The sequence below is a fragment of the Bos taurus genome, chromosome 16 (genome assembly GCF_002263795.3).
Source record: "Bos taurus isolate L1 Dominette 01449 registration number 42190680 breed Hereford chromosome 16, ARS-UCD2.0, whole genome shotgun sequence".
Lineage (NCBI taxonomy): Eukaryota > Metazoa > Chordata > Mammalia > Artiodactyla > Bovidae > Bos > Bos taurus.
The window spans coordinates 66,933,945-66,956,102 of NC_037343.1; the positions used below are offsets into that span (position 1 = coordinate 66,933,945).

General features: G+C 38.0%; 1 protein-coding gene across 3 annotated transcripts in view; it reads left to right on the forward strand.

The window, feature by feature from the left end:
* HMCN1 (hemicentin 1) overlaps window positions 1-22,158 on the forward strand; it is a 540,104-nt gene that overhangs the window by 228,313 nt on the left and 289,633 nt on the right. The window lies entirely within an intron of this gene.

Genomic DNA, 22,158 nt, shown 5'->3' on the forward strand with positions numbered 1-22,158 from the left:
TGTAAATTAATTTCACTTTTATGCAGTTACATGTTTTAAAAAGAATAAATCAAAAATAGTTCAAGAAAGCTTAAAAGATATAATAGCTACTTGGATTGAATACACACTAGGAATATTTTTCTTGCTTGCAGAAGAATCAATAGCTCAATTTATAACCTCATTTATCTTGCTCTGCCTCCACAGATCTGTTTGGAAACTTTTATCTGTAATACTTTTAAAAGTTAAACATCCAGACTTTAAAGTTTTGGTAGTAGTTTTATGAAATGTAATTAGCAAGAATTTTCTGGTTAAAAATAGCATATGTCTAGCTACTGCAGCCTTTTCTCATTAACAATAAAATATAAAGACCCAAAAAAGACAAAACTGAAGAATACCAAAAACCAGTTTCAATCTACAGTGGCAAAAATTGGGGGAGGGATTTTATATATTACATATCAAGATTGGTGTTTGTATAAATGAATTCAGTGGAATGAAAATTTCAATTGGTGGTCCATCTTTTTTATGTCCACATGAAAGCAGAGAGGATGTATCTTTGTTTCTTCATTTCTTAGTTTGCTTCAAAAACAAAATGTTACCCTTGAGGAAGCCAGCATTTAAACCTATCAATAGCGATAACCAGCTAGTTAAGAAAACAGTAGGACGAAAAGTGGGCAGGAAGCCTGGCTGCTGCTGCTGCGTCGCTTCAGTTGTGTCCGCCTCTGTGTGACCCCAGACTCATCGCAGAGCTCTGAACTCTGCCCCCTGCTGTACTGCGGGTTCCCTGCGCTGTACTGCGGGTTCCCACTAGCTGTCTATTTTGCACATAGTACTGTGGATGTGTAAAACCTAGTCCTCCAATTCATCTCACCCTTCCCTTCCCCCCAGGTCTACAGTTCATTCTCTACATCTGTGTCTCTATTCCTGCCCTGAAACTAGGTCCATCTGTACATTTTCTAGATTCCTCATTCATGTGTTAATTTATAACATTTGTTTTTCTCTTTCTGACTGACTTCACTCTGCGTGACAGACGCTAGGTTCATCCATGTCTCAACAAATGACCCAATTTCATTCTTTTTTATGGCTCAGTAATATTCCATTGTATATATGTACCACATCTTCTTTATCCATTCATCTATTGACGGACACTTAGTTTGTTTCCATCAGAGAAGGTGATGGCACCCTACTCCAGTACTCTTGCCTGGAAAATCCCATGGACGGAGGAACCTGGTGGGCTGCAGTCCATGGGTCGCTAAGAGTCGGACATGACTGAGCGACTTCACTTTCACTTTTCCCTTTCATGCATTGGAGAAGGAAATGACAACCCACTCCAGTGTTCTTGCCTGGAGAATCCCAGGGACGGGGGAGCCTGGTGGGCTGCCATCTCTGGGGTAGCACAGAGTCGGACACGACTGAAGTGACTTAGCAGCAGCAGCAGCAGCAGTTTGTTTCCATGTCCTGGCTACTGTAAATAGTGCAGCAATGAATATTGTGGTATATGTATTGGTTTCAATTATGGTTTTCTCAGGGTATATATCCAGTGGTGGAATTGCTGGAAAACAAATTTATGGTTATCAGGGAATAAGGGAAAGGGAGAGAGAAATTGGAAGATTGGAATTGACATATACATGCTACTATACGTAAAATAGATGACTTGTAAAGACCTACTGTATATGATAGGCAATTTTATTCAATACTCTGTAATAACCTACATGAGAAATGATCTAAAAATCTAAAAAAGATAAATATAAATATATATATATGTATAACTGATTCACTTTGCTGTACACCTGAAACTAATACAACATTGTAAATCAACTATATCCCCATAAAATTTTTTTTAAAAAAAGAAAGTGGAAAACAAAAGAGATCAGATAATTACCTTTCCCTAAACCCTTGCAGGTCACATTACCTAGAGTCAGCCACTCAGATGCTCCCTGTGGGAATTTTAATTTTTACTGAGACCATGGACATTTATAAGGCTTCAGTTTTGGCAGCATCATAGGATTTTGAGTCCAACAGCAGCAGAAGTAAATGATCCAGTGGCCTTTTTCCATCACTTTAATTTCCCTCACTGACTGTTAGGTTCATTATCAATTTATCAAAAGAGCCTTGAAAGGAAATGCTGATCTCAGAACCTGGCTGTCAATCAGTTCCACTAATGAGCATGAGAGAATGTGAATGGGTTGATATCCTTATTTCATTGTGCAAATTCCTCGCTCTGGAGGTAATAATGTAACTAGACACAGGAGATTTTCCCAAAAACTCTGTTTACCTCAAGCAGGGTTTATCACAAGATTCAGAAGTACAGCTGTGCAAGCAAAATAACAAACAAAGAGAAGACATTCATAATTATGCTCGGAGGACAAGAATCTGGATTGATACATACATAAATGTGATTGTTGGTGTCAATGCAACTATAAGCAACTTTTTAACTTTGCTGTTCTGTACTTGAAAAAAAAGTAATGGAGATGAATTTTCTTAAAACTTTGTATAAACAGGATTTTGAAAGTTTTGAAAATTCTGGTGTTAATTGTATTAGGGAGATCAAATTATATGTGAATAATATATTTTCTTTGTTTCTTTGCTAAATATTCTATGACTTTGCTTTATAACTTTTATATTTAAAATAATTAAGATAAAATTTAGAAAGTCAATAGGAGATAATGTAAAAATAGGGAATAGTTGAGAAATTAGGAAATAATTTCTCAAAAAAGTGTCATTAGAAGTTTTGACAGTATAAAAAATCATATTTAAAAGCTTATGGGTGTGGAATTTTATAGGATTATATCACAGAGTCATCTATTTTAAATAATTTCTGAACCAAAATGAGGAAAAGCAAAAGGAGAAATGAAGAGTATCAATTGATAATTAAATTAGGTTTTCTTATAATGAATAGCCCAGTAAGGGAGTCTTGAAAATCCCCTTATATTTCCCCTTTGCATTATTTTCACAGGAGTACATTTTGATTTTTAGAAGTCTGAATCCATGTTTGAATAATAAGAATTGAATTTAATTAGTTCATCTGTTTTCCTAGACATTTCAGTACATTGAAATCTTCCTAGTTAAGCTTTTATTTTTGGAGGTTGACCTGAGACACATATATGTCTGCTTTAAATACTAGTGCCATAAATTGTTCTCTTAAAACTTCCAAATCATTACTGGTTGTCAAAAGTTAAGTTTATTCAGTTCCTTCATTCTTTGATGTCTCAGTGTGAATCAGCACACATGAGTAAGATGCTGTCTTAAAATACTAGGTTTTGGTGATTTCTGTACTAGGGATCTTATAAAGAGGATGTTTCAGGTTTTAAGATTTGAAGGAAAATATTCTAGGGGTATTTTACATCATGTATTTCCTGCAGTGAAATCCAAGGAATATGTAGTTTTCCTATAGAAATATTTGTTTTCCTAATTCTTTCTATGCTGACTGTAAACTTTATGAAGAGAAAAGTTTAATATTAACTTCATCTGATGAATGTATTCTACTGACTCCATGGTTAGGGGCAAACTTCTGTTATAATATGATTCAAGTCCATACAGTTAAAATGTAAAAAAAAATTAATATTGCGCATTTCATTGTTTTTGTCTTTCATGCAAGGTATCTATATCTTGCATAGATCTTATACCACTTTTTAAAATTTGTTATTTTTTAAACTTTTTAATCTGTACTGAGGTTTGGCCAATTATTAACAATGTTGTGATAGTTTCCGGTGAACAGCAAAGGGACTCAACCATACAGATACATGTATCCATTCTTCCCCAAACTCCCATCCCTTCCAGGCTGCCATGTAACATGGAACAGAGTTCCAGGTGCTATATATGGTGCTTTTTGGTTATCCATTTTATTATAGCAGTGTGTACACGTCCATCCCCAATTCCCTAAATATCCCTTTCCCCATCCTTACCTGCTGGCAACTGTAAGTTCGTTCTCTAACTCTATGACTGTTTTTAAAGTACGTTCCTTTTTATCATTTGTTTTTATAGTCCACATATAGGGGATGTCATTTGATATTTCTCCTTCTCTGGATCTCAGATCACTTTAATTGCAGATAGAAAGAACCCTATTTCTCTAAAACTTAGAAGACAGAAACTTTACTGAAATGTTTTTAAGTGGAAGTTATAAGGAAGTTTAAAGAATTAGTTATTTGCATTATAAAAGAAAAAGAGATGTGATGACCTAACAAATACTTCAAGTATATGAGAAATTATTATAAAGAAGTTTTACACCAAGGACATGATAATTTTGAGCAAAACTAGACCATGGGAAAAAAATGTATATTAAGCCAGACCTGATGGATTTAAGTGAGCTAGAAAGATGTCCAGATGTCAGGGAGGTTAAATGATGGAAGCTAATATCTTTTACAGTGCAGGGACTGTTGGATGAGAGGACAGATGAATCAGCAAGCACTTCAATCCACTAAATTATCCAGATGAAACTACAGACATTTTAAAATGTTTGAGAATTTGTGACATACATTATATCATCTAACTCTCACATGTTGTGTGTATTTGTATTGATATCTGTATTTTACCCATAAAGATGAAGAGCCTCTGCGGAGTTAGTGGTTTGCCCTAGGTTATAAAGCCAGCGCATGGCAGAGCCTAGATCTGAACTGGGTATTTCCATTGTTCTGCATAATATATAGAAATGCCTGTGCGTGCAGTTAACAGGCCTAAGGCACAGGAGGGTAGAAGAAAGTTTAAAAATAAAAGGATTCTTCAGTATCTGTAGGAAATTGAGTACTGAAGTAAAATTTTTTAAATAGAAAAGATACAAAGTGTCTATAAATTGTTGGCACATGAGTCACAAATAGCTGGAAATCTAAATCTAACTAAAAAAATGAAACAGTTTAGTGACCCTTTTGACTTAAGTTCTGGTAGAGTGGCTGGTAAGGAACAGCCTAGCGGAGAGAGAACTGTGAGTATGCACGCAGAGAACCTGTAAGATGACTAGGCTGTAAGCTACATTAGGGCACGGCCCAGTTTTCTTCAGTTTTGTGTCTTTGGTGCCTGACATAATGTTAATTTTTTTATTGATGTATAGCTGCTTCACAGTGCTTGTTTCTGCTGTCTAGCAAAATGAGTCATCCACACGTATGCATGTACCTCCTCTTCCTTGGATTTCCTTCACATTTAGGTCATCACAGAGCGTTCGGTGGACTTGCCCCGCAGTCTGTTCTCATTAGTTATCTAGAACACGTAGTATTGCACACGTCTGTGAGAAGACTGAACGAGAAGCAGAGTGCTTAGTTAGGTGAAGAAACTATTGCCAAGTCTGAAAAATCCTTTTGTCAGAACATGTACTAACATTTTATTTGATTCTGATTCCCTTGAAACATTGATTAATGTTTCTTTGAATTATTTTATGCATTAAGAATTCAACTAAAGAGAAAATTCTGTTTCTAATTCCCTTGAAACATTGATTAATGTTTGAGTTAATTTCTAAATTAAGAATTAAACTAGGAAAATTCTGTTTCTAAAGTTTAGATATTTATAATACAGGAGAAACATAATGACTTGCTATTTTTATACATGAGGAAGGAGCTTTGGTAAATAAAGATGGAATTAGAACTAATGCACGAAGTGGGAGCACTTGCAGGCATATCTGTAGAAGGGTGTGATATGTTAGGGGTGTTTGGCTATTGTGACTACAAAGCTGATCACTATTATATTGATGGGATCCTCATGTATGCTATTAATTTTCCCATCAGTTGCTCAGTCATGTCCGACTCTTTGCGACCCCATGAATTGCAGCACGCCAGGCCTTCCTGTCCATCACCAACTCCCGGAGTTCACTCAGACTCACGTCCATTGAGTCGGTGATGCCATCCAGCCATCTCATCCTCTGTCGTCCCCTTCTCCTCCTGCCCCCAATCCATCCCAGCATCAGAGCCTTTTCCAATGAGTCAACTCTTCACATGAGGTGACCAAAGTATTGGAGTTTCAGCTTTAGCATCAGTCCTTCCAAAGAACACCCAGGACTGATCTCCTTTAGGATGGACTGGTTGGATCTCCTTGCAGTCCAAGGGACTCTCAAGAGTCTTCTCCAACACCACACCTCAAAAGCATCAATTCTTTGGCGCTCAGCTTTCTTCACACTCCAAATGTCACATGCATACATGACCACTGGAAAAACCATAGCCTTGACTAGATGGACCTTTGTTGGCAAAGTAATGTCTCTGCTTTTGAGTATGCTATCTAGGTTGGTCATAACTTTCCTTCCAAGGAGTAAGCATCTTTTAATTTCATGGCTGCAGTCACCATCTGCAGTGATTTTGGAGCTCAAAAAAAATAAAAGTCTGACACTGTTTCCACTGTTTCCCCATCTACTTCCCATGAAGTGATGGGACCAGATGCCATGATCTTTGTTTTCTGAATGTTGAGCTTTAAGCCAACTTTTTCCTCTCCTTTCACTTTCATCAAGAGGCTTCTGAGTTCCTCTTCACTTTCTGCCATAAGGGTGGTGTCATCTGCATATCTGAGGTTATTGATATTTCTCCCGGCAATCTTGATTCCAGCTTGTGCTTCTTCCAGCCCAGCGTTTCTCATGATGTACTCTGCATAGAAGTTAAATAAGCAGGGTGACAATATACAGCCTTGACATACTCCTTTTCCTATTTGGAACCAGTCTGTTGTTCCATGTCCAGTTCTAACTGTTGCTTCCTGACCTGCATATAGGTTTCTCATGAAGCAGGTAAGGTGGTCTGGTATTCTCATCTCTTGAAGAATTTTCCACAGTTGATTGTGATCCACACAGTCAAAGGCTTTGGCATAGTCAATAAAGCAGAAATAGATGTTTTTCTGGAACTCTGTTCCTTTTTCCATGATCCAGCGGATGTTGGCAATTTGATCTCTGGTTTCTCTGTCTTTTCTAAAACCAGCTTGAACATCTGGAAGTCCACACTTCACATATTGCTGAAGCCTGGCTTGGAGAATTTTGAGCATTATTTTACTAGCGTGTGAGATGAGTGCAATTGTGTGGTCGTTTGAGCATTCTTTGGCATTGCCTTTCTTTGGGATTGGAATTAAAGCTGACCTTTTCCAGTCCTGTGGCCACTGCTGAGTTTTCCAAATTTGCTGGCATATTGATTGCAGCACTTTCACAGCATCATCTTCCAGGATTTGAAACAGCTCAACTGGAATTCCATCACCTCCACTAGCTTTGTTCGTAGTGATGCTTTCTAAGGCCCACTTGACTTCACATTCCAGGATGTCTGGCTCTAGGTGAGTAATCACACCATTGTGATTATCTGGGTCGTGAAGATCCTTTTTGTACAGTTCTTCTGTGTATTCTTGCCACCTCTTCTTAATATCTTCTGCTTCTGTAAGGTCCATACCATTTCTGTCCTTTATCCAGCCCATCTTTGTGTGAAATGTTCCCTTGGTATCTCTAATTTTCTTGAAGAGATCTCTAGTCTTTCCCATTCTGTTGTTTTCCTCTGTTTCTTTGCGTTGATTGCTGAGGAAGACTTTCTTATCTCTCCTTGCTATTCTTTGGAACCCTGCATTCAGATGCTTATGTCTTTCCTTTTCTCCTTTGCTTTTCACTTCTCTTCTTTTCACAGCTATTTGTAAGGCCTCCCCAGACAGCCATTTTGCTTTTTTGCATTTCTTTTCCATGGGAATGGTCTTGATTCCTTTCTCCTCTGCAATGTCACGAACCTCTGTCCATAGTTCATCAGGCACTCTATCAGATCTAGTCCCTTAAATCTATTTCTCACTTCCCCTGTATAATCATAAGGAATTTTATTGACTATGCCAAAGACTTTGTGTGGATCACAATAAACAGTGGAAAATTCTGAAAGAGATGGGAATACCAGACCACCTGATCTGCCTCTTGAGAAATTTGTATGCAGGTCAGGAAGCAACAGTTAGAACTGGACATGGAACAACAGACTGGTTCCAAATAGGAAAAGGAGTACGTCAAGGCTGTATATTGTCACCCTGCTTATTTAACTTCTATGCAGAGTACATCATGAGAAACGCTGGGCTGGAAGAAGCACAAGCTGGAATCAAGATTGCCGGGAGAAATATCAATAACCTCAGATATGCAGATGACACCACCCTTATGGCAGAAAGTGAAGAGGAACTCAAAAGCCTCTTGATGAAAGTGAAAGAGGAGAGGAAAAAGTTGGCTTAAAGCTCAACATTCAGAAAACGAAGATCATGGCATCCGATCCCGTCACTTCATGGGAAATAGATAGGGAAACAGTGGAAACAGTGTCAGACTTTATTTTTCTGGGCTCTAAAATCACTGCAGATGATGACTGCAGCCATGAAATTAAAAAACGCTTACTCCTTGGAAGGAAAGTTATGACCAACCTAGATAGCATATTCAAAAGCAGAGACATTACTTTGCCAACAAAGGCTTGTCTAGTCAAGGCTATGGTTTTTCCTGTGGTCATGTATGGATGTGAGAGTTGGACTGTGAAGAAGGCTGAGCGCTGAAGAATTGATGCTTTTGAGGTGTGGTGTTGGAGAAGACTCTTGAGAGTCCCTTGGACTGCAAGGAGATCCAACCAGTCCATTCTGAAGGAGATCAGCCCTGGGATTTCTTTGGAAGGACTGATGCTAAAGCTGAAACTCCAGTACTTTGGCCACCTCATGTGAAGAGTTGACTCATTGGAAAAGACTCTGATGCTGGGAGGGATTGGGGGCAGGAGGAGAAGGGGACGACAGAGGATGAGATGGCTGGATGGCATCACTGACTCGATGGACATGAGTCTGAGTGAACTCCGGGAGTTGGTGATGGACAGGAAGGCCTGGCGTGCTGCGATTCATGGGGTCGCAAATAGTCGGACACGACTAAGTGACTGATCTGATCTGATACCTGAATGGACTAGTGGTATTCCCTACTTTCTTCAATTTAAAGTTGAATTTGGCTATAAGGAGTTCATGATCTGAGCCACAGTCAGCTCCCAGTCTTGTTTTTGCTGACTGTATAGAGCTTCTCCATCTTTGGCTGCAAAGAATATAATCAGTCTGATTTCGGTGTTGACCATCTGGTGATTTCCATGTGTAGAGTCTTCTCTTGTGTTAGGTATATTTTTTCCCAAATGATGAAATCAATACTGAAACATACAAAGTGCCTTGACTAAAAATACTAAAAAGTATCTCTCTTGTCCATTCATTCATTCTTGTATTCACTGAAAATTTGTGCTAGTCATTCCGCTCCCTGCCAAGAATATAAATGAAAAGAAAATGACATCCTTCCCTTTAGTAAGTTCAAAGTAGAAGAAAGGTTATAAGTAAATTTCAAAAATATTTATTACCCATGTGGATAGGAACTGCATTCTTGCATACTGGATCCTTGCATACTGTCTCAGTAATGAGTGGAGTTTGAGAAAGGTTTCATTCAGGAGATGGTGTCTGAAGTATCTACTGGGATATGAGTCAGTATTTGTTAGGTAGAAGTCATGAAAGCCTTTCTAGATGAACACTACATGCACAATTCCATGGAAGAATGAGGACACAGAAATATGGGCTTGCTGAGAGTAAAGGCAAGGCTGAATAGGTAGTTGTTTTCCCATGATGGTGCGGTTTTTCTTTTTCCTGTCATCTTCAATCATCTTTTCAGTATACACATAGAAGAATTATTTAGGTTTTGGGGTTTTGTGATTTGGTTCAGCAAAAGACAAAGTAATTGAGAAAAGTGTTTGTAGTGTGTAGTGATGCTCTGTGGAGTTTAGGCCAGATCAAGAAAGAAGAGAGGGTTAAAGGCATGGTCTGATAGATTGAAATAAAAAAAGAAGGTTCAAAGGAGTTGAGGCCATGATGAACTTGGTGAAGGGAAATGTGGGAGTCAGGAAGTGACAGCTGGAAGGATGGGAGGTTGTGACTCAAATTGGACTCTGGAGACCAAATGTTCTTCCAATCCCATTGTGAGTTGCTTTCCTGATAAGATAAGTAAGGTAGCAAATGCATTTGTCTAGCAAAATAAATGAATTGCCAGATTTTAAATTTTTTCCCTTCAAGAAAAATGCTATGTAGCTCCACTTTCATATGCTTTTGATTCTGACTGTTGCGTGATAATTTGTAAAATAATCCCTTTTTTGTAAAATGGGTAACCACATTTTTTAAAAGCCTTTTTTTTTTTTCAGAGCAATTTTAGCTTCACAGCAAAATTAGAAGGAAGGTACAGAAATTTCCCAGATGCTCCATGCCCCCACACATGCATGACCTCCCCCATTATGAACATCCCCCACCAGAGTAGAAGGAACATTTTAACAAGTGATGAACCTGGGTTAACACACCATAGTCATCCAGAGTCCATAATTTACATTAGTGTTCACTTCTGGTGTTGTACACTCTGTGGGTTTGGCAAATGTTTAGTAATATGTATTCATCATTACAGTAACCATGCAGAGTATTTTAACTGCCTTAAATATCCTCTCTGCTCTGCCTGTTCATCTGTTTCTCCCAGCTCCTCAACCCCTTGAAACTACTTGTCTTTTTACGATCTCTATACTTTTGCCTTTTCAAAATGTCGTATATTTGGAATCATTCAGTAGGTAGCCATTAGTGACTGGCTCCTTTCACTAAAATTCCTGCATGTCTTTTCATAGCTTGATTGCTCATTTCTTTTTAACACTGAAGAATATTCTATTGTCTGAATAAACTTTTGATAGTCAAAAGGTATTCTTGCCATACTTTATTCTGAATTAGGAGTTCTAAGTACAGTAAGTATATATAAAGCTTTAATAGTATCCTTCTAGATTCTAAAAAGTAATAACGGTAATTATGATTTGCCTCTCCCCCCCACACAAGTTAAATGAGACTATATTGATATGTCTAAATTTGGCCTTCCTCTTTACTTTGGAAATTTTGTGACTGGGGGAAATTGTTATAAAGACCCACTAAAGAAAAGGCAATGCCACAGGCAATGCTAATTATCATTTAGTTGAAGATTTTCTAAGAAAAAACTAAATTAAAAATTCTTTCTTTCTTATGAATCATATTTATTATCTTAATCTGTTTTGGCTAATCATCTGAAGAAGCTCCCGAATTCATGATTTCTTGTGGTTGTTGTTAAGGAAAGAAAAAATATAGTATTAAATGGAATTAAGGATAATGTGTAATAATTTTACATTAGGAATTATCTAAAATGGGTATCAAGTCAGCAAACATTTGGTACATTTACATATTCCTGTATTTTATATTGGAAAAATAAAAGTTGTAAATTTTAAAGAAGTCTTGATGCATGTATATGCCATGAAGATTTTTGTCATTAAAAGAGAATGTGACTTAAATTTATCATTGCTTATCTCTGAAATTATCGCCTTTCTATTTACAAATTTTTATTTTTATTTTATTTTTTTACTTTTGGCTGTGCTGAGTCTTTGTTGCTGTGTACAGGCTTTCTCTAGTCGTGGCGAGTGGCGGCTGCTCCTCTTGTGGTTGTGTGGGCTTCTCCTTGTGGTAGCTTCTCGTTTCGGCTCAAGGATCTCAGCAGTTGTGGTGCGTGGGCTTAGTTGCTCCATGGCAGGTAGGATCTTCACAGACCTGGAATCAAACCTGGCTCAGTGGTTACTGGACCACCAGGGAAGTCCCTGCCTTTGTCTTATTCCCTGAATTTCATAACCACACTGGGATATGGGTGCGGAATATTTCACAAATCGAGCATATAGTGCCAATATTTAGTCTTCACCTGTTTGACCTGAATTCAGCTAAATCAGTGTGTTTTACTGCTGTTGTACCCACCTACTGATAAGTCATTGAGTTAGTGACCTTCTCTTGAGATTTAATATTTTTTCTCTAGTCCAACACTGTCCACAAAAACTTTTTATAATGATGGAAATGTTGTGTATCTGTGCTGGCCCACATAATAGCTACCAGCTGTATGTGGTAGTAGAGTACTTGAACTATGGCTAGCGCACCTAAGGAGCCTGTTTGTGAAATTTGATTGAGCTTTAGAATTTTTAAATTTGAATTTAAATAAGCATGTAGATAGTGGATACAACTCTAGTTTTTCTGGAGGAAAAAAGGCAGATAGAGGAAGAGCAGAAATTTAGGAAACCTGTTGCTACTGCCATGTAGAATAACCAGTATCATAATTCGTTTGAGTTACTGCCATTCAGCAATAATTCTACCATTTTGGAAAAGTTGTAGCCAGGCCTTCATATTTCCATTGATGAGATTTCATTTGAAACTGTTGCATTTGACTCCATATCTTTGGAATTTCAGTACTCTTGACTCATTGCCTACAGGTCTGTTTTGTTTGTTTGGCTGACTTCTTATTTTTAAATTTTCATCCTTTGCTTTTTGAAAAGAATCCCTGGCCACTTATGCAGGCTGACTAATAGTCCTGAAAAAACTTAAAAATCTTAATATATATTCCATTGCCGTTTCTCCTCATTGAAGATTGAGGAAAAGTTGAGTGAACATGCATATCTATCTACTTTAAATCATTCTTAGAGACATTGTGTTAGTTTCATTATGAAAACTTCACATTTTAAAATTAGTTACCACTAAAACTAGCTAGAGTTATCTTCCTACTCAGAAACTGAAATAATAATACATTTTCAAACAATATCAATATGTTTTAAATAAATGAGCTGTATAGGTAGGTATGCATCTTTTAGAATAGGACACAGCTGCTAACTACAGTTCTCAGCACTCTCAGTGAGAGTCATTATGTAACCTTTTGAAGCTAGTTTTTTCTGTAGTAAATACCGATTTTTAGAAGGGTCATAGATTCTGTAAAATACATTTCAGGCTGTAGGACTCCATGGAAATGGAGTTCAGTAATTAAATACTAATTACCTTCCAACTTCTCATGTAGCATGGCTTGATGTTAAGTCATGCCAGTATTTTAAGGGAATATATTATTCACAAAGAAAAATAAACTGGGGAATAGTTGTAAAACAGTTTTATTATGTGTTCAGAAATGCAAGACAATTAAGTGGTTGGACTAAATGTAGGTTTTAATTATCTCTAAAATGAGGATCTTTACTTAGCTTTTCTTGTGAGACCTCAAGTAAGAAAAGAAACGATACCAAAAACTAGTTAATGGAGTGTATTTCTTCTCATCAGAGTCTTAATTCCTCATGACGTAAAGTTATCGTTAGGAACATTTAGAAGTTTGGTAATCTTACATCCCAGAGATCAATTTATAGCCTTGAAATACTTTTTTTTTTTAAGAATGAAATTTTTATGCCTATGTAAACAATTGATAATCCGTTGTTCTGTTAGGTTCATTTGGGGCATAAATCCTTTTGGAGGAGGGAAATAAAAGCTTCTAAAACTTTACAATCCTGTTTCTTTTGAACATGAAAAATTATTGAGGTAAAAATCTATTCATGGTTGATTCTGTTAATCTGATTTGCTCTGGGGGTAAGGAAAGCTTTAGACCAGAAGTAGGGTGCTTGAGATCTATTTTCAGGAATCATGCCTCTCTCTCTCCACCCCCCTCACCCTCCTTTTGCCCAGGCCACACAAACACAATGCGTCAGTTTTTAACATTGAATTTCCCATGCCTTTTTAATTTATGGACATCTATTTAGGACATATTTTCTACAGCCTGATGATGGAATCAGTGGGTGATTGGCAATGCTAATAGGGATCTGTGTGAATGATCTAATGGGAAATTTCAAGTTCAAATGGAATTATCCCAGATGTAATGATGTTTTTCTGCCAAGGTGCCTCTCACTTACCCTATGCATGGTTAGTTCAGTTCTTCACTGCCCCTCATATCACTACCTTTTTTGTTATCTCCACTGGCGTTATCCTTATCCTACTTGTGATGCACATGCCTAAACTAAATCCATAAAAATTCTCTTTTTATGGACTTCCTTTCTTCTGATTTTGTTGCCCCACTCTACTCCATAGTACCATCAGGTGTGTTTCCCCTAAATATTAATTTAAATGTCCATCTTATTCAAACCCTTTTTGTGGTTTCCTAATTACCTTGGAATAAAATTTACACTCTGGAGTCTTCCACAAGCTAACTTTCTTTTAATAATACTTTCAGTATTTTATCTTCACCCTTTATTCACATAAAACCATGTATGGCGAAGAAAAAAATAAAAATGTTTCCTTTCAATATATGAAAACTGTTTACCCTAAAAGAATTAGATATTCATATGCCTTTTCTTTTATTCACATTTCCTTAATCTGGGTAGCTGAATACTTGAACTTGCTTTTTGAGGGTTCACTTCTAATTATTGATGACAAGTAGATAATCTATTAGCTTTTACCCATAGAATATTACTGATGCTGCTATATTTCATGTCAGATTAGTATCAGGCAGATAATTTTTGGTGGTTATGTATGAGACTCGAATTTTTCGTTGTATAGAATTTCTCAAAAAGATAGATAGGTACTACTCTTATCCTGTCTTCAAGTTTCCAGAACTGAGGTTTTGTTTTTTTCAATTTTTTAAGTCTGTTGAATTTGTTACAATATTGGCTTCTGTAGTTTTTATGTTCTGGGATTTTGGCCGCAAGACATGGGATCTTAGCTCTCTGACCAGGGATCGAACCCTCACCCCCTGCATCGGGAAGTGAAGTCTTAGCCACTGAACCACCAGGGAAGGCCCTAGAACTGCGTTTTTCTGGTCACTGAATGTTTTCTGTCACGCTCCATGTTCGTTGTACCTTCAGTGAGTCCCTGTGTCCTAGTGCATCTGGTGGGCTACAGTCCATGGGGGTGTCACAGAGAGTTGGACATAGCTGAGCACACATGCACACGCAGACACGCACACAGCTGAGTGCACACAGACACACACATACACATTTCAACTCCAGCCCCCGCCCTCTCACTTTCCACCACTATGTAATTTCCCTCAATTCCACTTCTCATACTCGAGTCACAGGCATGTCCTGACTGCCTCCAGGTTACCTCGTTCTCATTCTAGCTCCATGGCTTAGCTCACAGAGCGCTTTGACTTTCACGCTCCCTACCTGTATCCTGTGGTTGTTCAGTCGCCAAGTCGTGTCTGACTCTTTGCAGACCCCATGCTCTGCAGCATACCAGGCTTCCCTGTCCCTTACCATCTCCTGGAGTCCACACACATCCTACCTATGATGAAATGCTAAGCCCTCCTTTCTGAATGTTGTTAATCTCTTTTTAACAGGTATTCTGTAGAACTTTTATTTTTTTGCTACGCAATTCTGCGCTTAAAGTCATGATAAATTTCATGTATCGTGAAATTTTGTTTTCCCCTAACCATATTATATGCACTATGAAATACTTACTGCCTTTTTTTTTTAAATCATAATGCTTTGTACAGAGAGAAAAACACAATTGTACCCAATAGATGTATACTCCTCAACTGCTGAATGGACTTCAGAATAACAATAATAGACTCCATTGGGGTCACCAACCTTATCTTTGATGTTTCCATATTAACTTCAATGGATTATTTGAATCACATCAACAATTTTAGACTTCATTATATAGGTACTTTCTTTTCCTGTTACAGTACACGCAAGCATACGATTGCTTACAAAACCAAAATCTGATAATTATCTGGTGAAAAAATTTATAGAGATGTTATCATTAAGGTATTGTTTACTCTAGGTCACCCTAACTTAAGAATTCTATCATGTGAGTTTTGCAAAATTTTATGATAGGCTAAAACAATTGATCACTTCTAAGGTGTCACAGTGGCCACTATATTTCCAAATGCTTTTTACTTGTCAGGGTTAGGAATAAAAATTAGAAAAAGTGGAGTGGTATTTATTTATATGTCATGGGTTTTAAATTTTGTTTAAAACAGAGTAGGGACATCCCTGGTGGTCCAGTGGTTAAGACTCCACACTTCCAGTGCAAGAGGTGTGGGTTCGATCCCTGGTTGGGAAAATAAGATTGCACATGCTGCACAGAGTGGCTTAAAGATTAAGTAAAACAAAACAAACAAAAACAAAAACAGACTCTCTTCCTTTTTATCTGGGAAGAGAAAAAAATCTTCTGTTGACTCCACTGACTGCTCCTTTATGAGGAAGATTTTTGAAGCTCAACATAGGCATCCTGGTGAAATTTGAGCATAGTCACTGCAGAGCTGACGTTTCCTCCACAATCGTGTGCTGCCGCATGGAACTCAAAGGGCCAGAAAAGCCTTCTTTCCTCCTCCTGTGTCTGTATGAACACGAGGAGTATTCGTCTTCTGTGGTGTCAAGAAAGGGCAGATATCTGTCACTAATTAGACCATGTCACTGGAGAGAATTTTGCAATAAAAAAGGAAATATTTCTCAAGCTGATTGATGAAGTAAGTCCCTAATGACCAGAATTACTTCACTAAGATTGAAATTGATATTATCAGAACCATATGCTCATTACATCATCATAACTCTTTTTTAGCATGTGCCAGGTGGCATAGGTATTAGTCTTTTTTCATCAGTAAAACTAAATTTGTCTATTTTTATTGAAATTTCTAATATATTTTGAATATATGGAAGCATCTCAAATTTCAGAGGAATCAAGTAACATATGAAAAGTATTATCTATTACTGGAATACTATATGTAAACCGAAGATTTCTGATCAAGTTTCATGTGTAAATGTCTGGATAATACATTTGTACATACATATTTTAAATACTGTGGTACTTATTCTATCATTCTTTGTCATACTTTGCCATATAATGGAATATAAATAATAGCAAAAATTACAGAGAGCCTATTATTTGTCAGGAATTTTTAAAGTGTTTTATGTATTCAATGGACTTCCCCTGTGGCTCAGATTGTAAAGAATCTGCCTAAAATGCAGGAGACCTGGGTTCGATTCCTAGGTTTGGAAGATCCCCTGGAGAAGAGAATGGCTCCCCACATCAGTATTCTTGCCTGAAGAATTCCATGGACAGAGGAGTCTGGCGGGCTTCAGTCCATGGGGTTGCAAAGAGTTGGACATGACTGAGACACTAACACTTTCACTTTTCATGTATTCAATATATTAATTCCACAATAACCCTATGAGTTAAGATACCTTTATTATCTCCATTAAAGTATACGTCAGATGCCATGGATTCAGTTCAGTTCATTTCATTCACTCAGTTGTGTCTGACTCTTTGAGACCCCATGAACTGCTTCCCTGTCCATCACCAACTACCAGAGCTTGCTCAAACTCAAGTCCATCGAGTTGGTGATGCCATCCAACCATCTCATCCTCTGTCGTCCCCTTTTCCTCCTGCCTTCAATTGTTCCCAGCATCAGGGTCTCTTCCAGTGAGTCAGTTCTTTGCATCAGGTGGCCTAAGGATTGGAGTTTCAGCTTCAGGATCAGTCCTTCCCAATGAACATTCAGGACTGATCTCCTTTAGGATGGACTGGTTGGATCTCCTTGCACTCCAAGGGACTTTCAAGAGTCTTCTCCAACACTGCAGTTCAAAAGCATCAATTCTTCAGTGCTCAGCTTTTCTTTATAGTCCAACTCTCACATCCATACATCATGACTACTGGAAAGACCATAGCTTTGACTAGACACCATGTTTGACTTTGAAACCATGGACTATTTAACCATTTTGAGTCTTAGTTATTTTTTTTTACCTGTGAACTGACAGTAGTGCTTCACAGGGTTACTGAGGAAAACAAATGCTGGTCTGGAGTTAGATACTTGGCACATAGGCGCTCAGTAACTTCTGCCCTCCTTCCTGTTTCGGTGAACTGACTACTAGAAAGAGACTAAGTCCCTAATTGTATACAATACACTTTCGTGTACAATATTCTGTGAGATCTTTGAGGTCACCGAGTGTCAGAAACATAGTAGGTACTCAGTAAATATTTGTTTTGTGAAAGGACTCTAAATATACCAGTGGTGGAAAATATGTTAAATTATTGTTTCAGTAATTCAAATCATTACCAATGTCTGATTAAACCACCTTGAAGAGAAAGGCCTTAAGTGTTGTCTCTGATAATTCCTACCAGAGGCATAACATCAACAAATCAGACCCAATTACCAGTAACAGGAAATTTGCGTCCTGTGTATGAAGATGATGCTGGAGATTTTTAAGACTTTGTTGAGATTTTATCTTCCTTGGTCTTTGCAGTTGGGGTCATGGCTGTTTTCATGCTCTTCTTATATAAGATGCATTTTGCCTAGGTCTTAGAGTAGTATTTTTCATTCTTAGTATCCTAATCTATGTTTAACATTTTAAAATCATTGGTGGGGAATTATGAAAACTTTCATATTTCTCTTTTGCTGTGGTTAAAATATAAAGAATGAATTAATGCCTTGTTACCTAACAGGGTGCCATATTCCCATCACTTTGGCTAATGAGCAGTAGGCTGTTATTTAGGATGATGGTGCTGATGGCTGGTCGTAGTGGTGGTGATGATAATGGCAGTGACTGTGGTATTGAAATGAGGTTGAAAACCAACCAAGAATGGATTACTTCTCCTCAAAGCCTAAAAGTGGACTCTGGATTTTGATGGAATTTAACTTCTTCTTACTTCACGAGAACTATCTTATTAAAACAAGATGAGCTTTTTTCCCCTAGGAATTAAAAAAAAAAATCTAACAGTTGAAATGATTATGTTGAGAGATGCCAATCTCTCCTAGCAAGAATCCCACTGATGGGCTCTGTAGTTTGTATATCAAAGTGAAAATAAATGTCAGTTACCCAAAGCAAGATGTAGAGCTAAGAGGTCATTTCTCCAATAAAACCTGGATATAGATATAGATGGATATTCAACCTGATTAAGTAAAAGCTGAATCATTCTGATCATTTTTATTCAACAGTTATTTGGTCAAAATGCAGTTATGCTTGCCTATGGTTGTTCATATTCTTTCTGATTTTCTTATTGTCAGCAGAAATATTCTTTCCAGGGCAGTGGTAAATTTCTCACCTTCTGTGGGATGATGTCATCCCATCTGTATGTTGCACACAGACTTACTTCATGACCCTGAACAGCACCCTATATCCAGGCTTTATTGGAGATATGACCTCTTAGCTCACTACATCCTGGTTTGGGTAACTGACATTTATTTTCACTTTGATATCTGAACTACAGAGCCTACCAGTGGGATTCTTGCTGGGACAGATGCCAAGCCAGTTCTGGCAGAGTTCACTGGAAGGCATCGTGTTTAGCCAAAAATCCCAGGAGCTGCTGAATCTTTGCAGCAATCCTATGTCAAAATGAGGTAGATATGAGAAACCTTTTATTTGGGGAAGGTGGGAGTAAATGTGGGTATTCAAAAAATTCCACAGAGAAACAAGTGTTCGTTTTTTTCCACTTCTTCCCCTGAAGATTGTCTGCAGCTCTCCCACAACATGTGTGGTAGTCCAGCATTTCAGAATTGATGGACTCCAGATGGAGTCACAGTTTGGACTTACTGGCTATGGCTAGTCTGCCCTTGACCTCACACATTTCTCCAGCCCTCTGTTGACTAAGAGGAAACCATAGAATAGTATTAGCTAGCAACCAAGTCTGCTGGCCGGAAAAACCCTTAAGCATTAACTTCAAAGACAAAATTATTTGAAAAACCCAATATAAACAGGAAAAAAAAAGGGGAGTGAGTGATTAGAAGCTGCTAGCAATTAGGCACTAATTAGGTTTGTTCCATGGTATAGCTGCCCAGTGGCACCATTTGTATCTCTTTCAAATGTATAGGGATTCCTCAGGCTAGCGTTTCTTAGTGAAGCCAAACCACAATTTGCAGACCAACTTATTATGAAGATACACCACAAATATATCCAGATCTAACTGATGAACTGAACTCTCAAATTCATTTGTAGTAAAAACCTGGTTAAGTGAAAAACTCACACCCTGTCTGTTTGGCTCATCAGTATATCCCTGTAAGTTAGCACAGAGCTTGGAACATAATAATTGTGCAAAAAGCATATTATTGAATTAATTTATTTTTGTTAATACTCATGACATCTATTTCAGACATCATGCAAATGAATTTATTTTTATCTTATTGAGTGGGGCATATTTACACAAAGTAAATTATTTAAACTACCATTTATAAAACAAATAAGTCACAGGGATATAATGTACAGCAAAGGGAATTTAGTAATATAACAATTTTGTGTGGTGCTTAACTATAAAAATAATCATGCTATACACCTGAAATTAATATAATATTTAAGTCAATTATACTTCAATAAAATGTAAAAAAAATAAGCGGGCTTTAAAGAGAAAGGCAATCATTAAATATTTCTTTGATGATACCTTTGTTGATGATTAATTCTTACTCTGAAGTAGTATAGATGTAAAACATGTAATTGATTAGACCAGCCTTATCAGCATCCCAGTTACCCCAGAGAATTCTTGTATTCTTTTAGATAATAAATTTCTGATTTAATGTTTCATTTTTGAAGGTTTTTTTTTCTGCCACAGAAGTAAAATATAATATGCACTTTGAATAATGGATATTTTCTGTTAAGTTGAGCTGTTGTGAATCCATGGGCATGAGGCAGATGATCAATATAGCTGGATCTTGAGAGGTTGGCAGGCATAACAATTCTCAGAACCAAGTTAGAGTTTAGGAATGACCTGTGTTCCCTCAATGGTTTTAAGTCTCTGTTATTTACAAGTCACTGGACAATGTCAAAGGGATGTTAAATATTGTGGAGTATACTGGAATATGGAATAATATTAAAGACATGGCCTCAACCTCAGCAAAATTTATAAAAAATTTATTAAAAAGGGAAAGAACAATTCAAACAAAGCAGGCTGCTGTCAGGACAAGTTTGGTTCTCAACCTGTGTTCACTATATAGAAAGAGGCAAAAGGCTCTGTCTGGAGACCTTACCTGAAAACAGGTTTATATTGAAGTTCCAGACAAACAGGTGGAAGCCAGTGGTCAGCTAGTTGGAGCAGAGTAGCAAGGGTCCCCGTGGTAACCAGTGGAGACTGAAACATTTGGATCAGATTCATTTTACTCTCAAAAGCAATTTACCTGTCATGCTTTCGTTGCTTTTGGTATCTCTCCTGCACTGATGGGGCCAGATCCCTGATGGAGAGTACCCTAAGAGCTCCTTCCCAGCCAGAGCCCGGGTTGGGGGTAGGAAGCCTAAGGCCAGTGTCATCGAGGCTTCAAGGGCACCATCGTACATGTGTGGTCCCAGTTCCGGCTTGGCCATGGAGCTCTTGCTGTGGCTGACTGCACGCTGCTACTGCTGTTGCTGCTTGTGCAGCTGAGCTGCATGGGCCAAGTTCTAAGCCAGGATCACCTTTATACTGCCTGCTCTGCTTCATGGTCATCACTGTGGCCATGGTCACCTACCTGCCTGCTAGGTCAACATGGTCAGGTAGTAGAGAATGTGAGTATCATCAGGTGGTTCATCCAGTCCTTCAGGTATATATATTCAAGTATATATTCCCATTCACTTTGAGATAAAGGGCCACCAGAAGCTGGAGGTGGACCACTTCTGTGTCATTGTTTCTAACCACTAGAGCATCCTGGGCACAGTGGGTCTCAAGAAGGACCTTCCCAAGGGTTGCCAAGCAGGAGCTGCTCTTCACAGGGCACATGGGCCTGACCGTGTACCTTGGTGCATCTTCATGGCTGATGCAGATAATCAGTAAACAGTCTATAATAGGAAAAGAAGAGAGTTTTATTCAAGTCAAACTGAGGACAGTGGCCTTGGAGACACAGATTCAAGAATATTATTATCATTGTACAAAATGAGAGAGGCTTATATAGGCAAAAACCGCAGTGTTGCATAAGTTGTTTGTCAAGATTAGGATTGAAACTGGCAAGAAGTAGGGATGCTTATTAAGCAAGGATTGTTTGGGGAGCGAGATGGTTGCATAGTTACAAGGGGAGACCTTGAGACCATAAGGTTGCAGCTGGCAACTGCTAGTAGATGTTTTGAGAACAGCTGTTGGTGTCCTTGAGTCTGATGCAGCTAAGAAGATTCAGGTTCTTGGTGATGCAGGAGCTTGTCTGAAACCACATCCACAGCGGCCACCTGTCTCCATTTTGAATGCTTGAACCGGTTACTCCATTTTAATTTTTTAAATCCATTCTTTAATGGTTAAAGCAGGTGTACAATGCACGTTTGATAATCCATCAACAGGCTGCTCTGACTAGCATAAAGTTCAAGCCAGATCATGTATAAGCCAGAATGACTTTGCCATCCCTCAGTATGTGAACATTTCTTTCATCATCATCCGGCAGTGCTCCAGGACCTGATGGCCCACGTGGTCTAGCGCGTGGTTAGGGAGAACCTCGAAGTGTGGTGCTGCTCCACGTGCACTCAGAATGACAATAGGGACCTGCTGCCTTTCAAAAGGAGA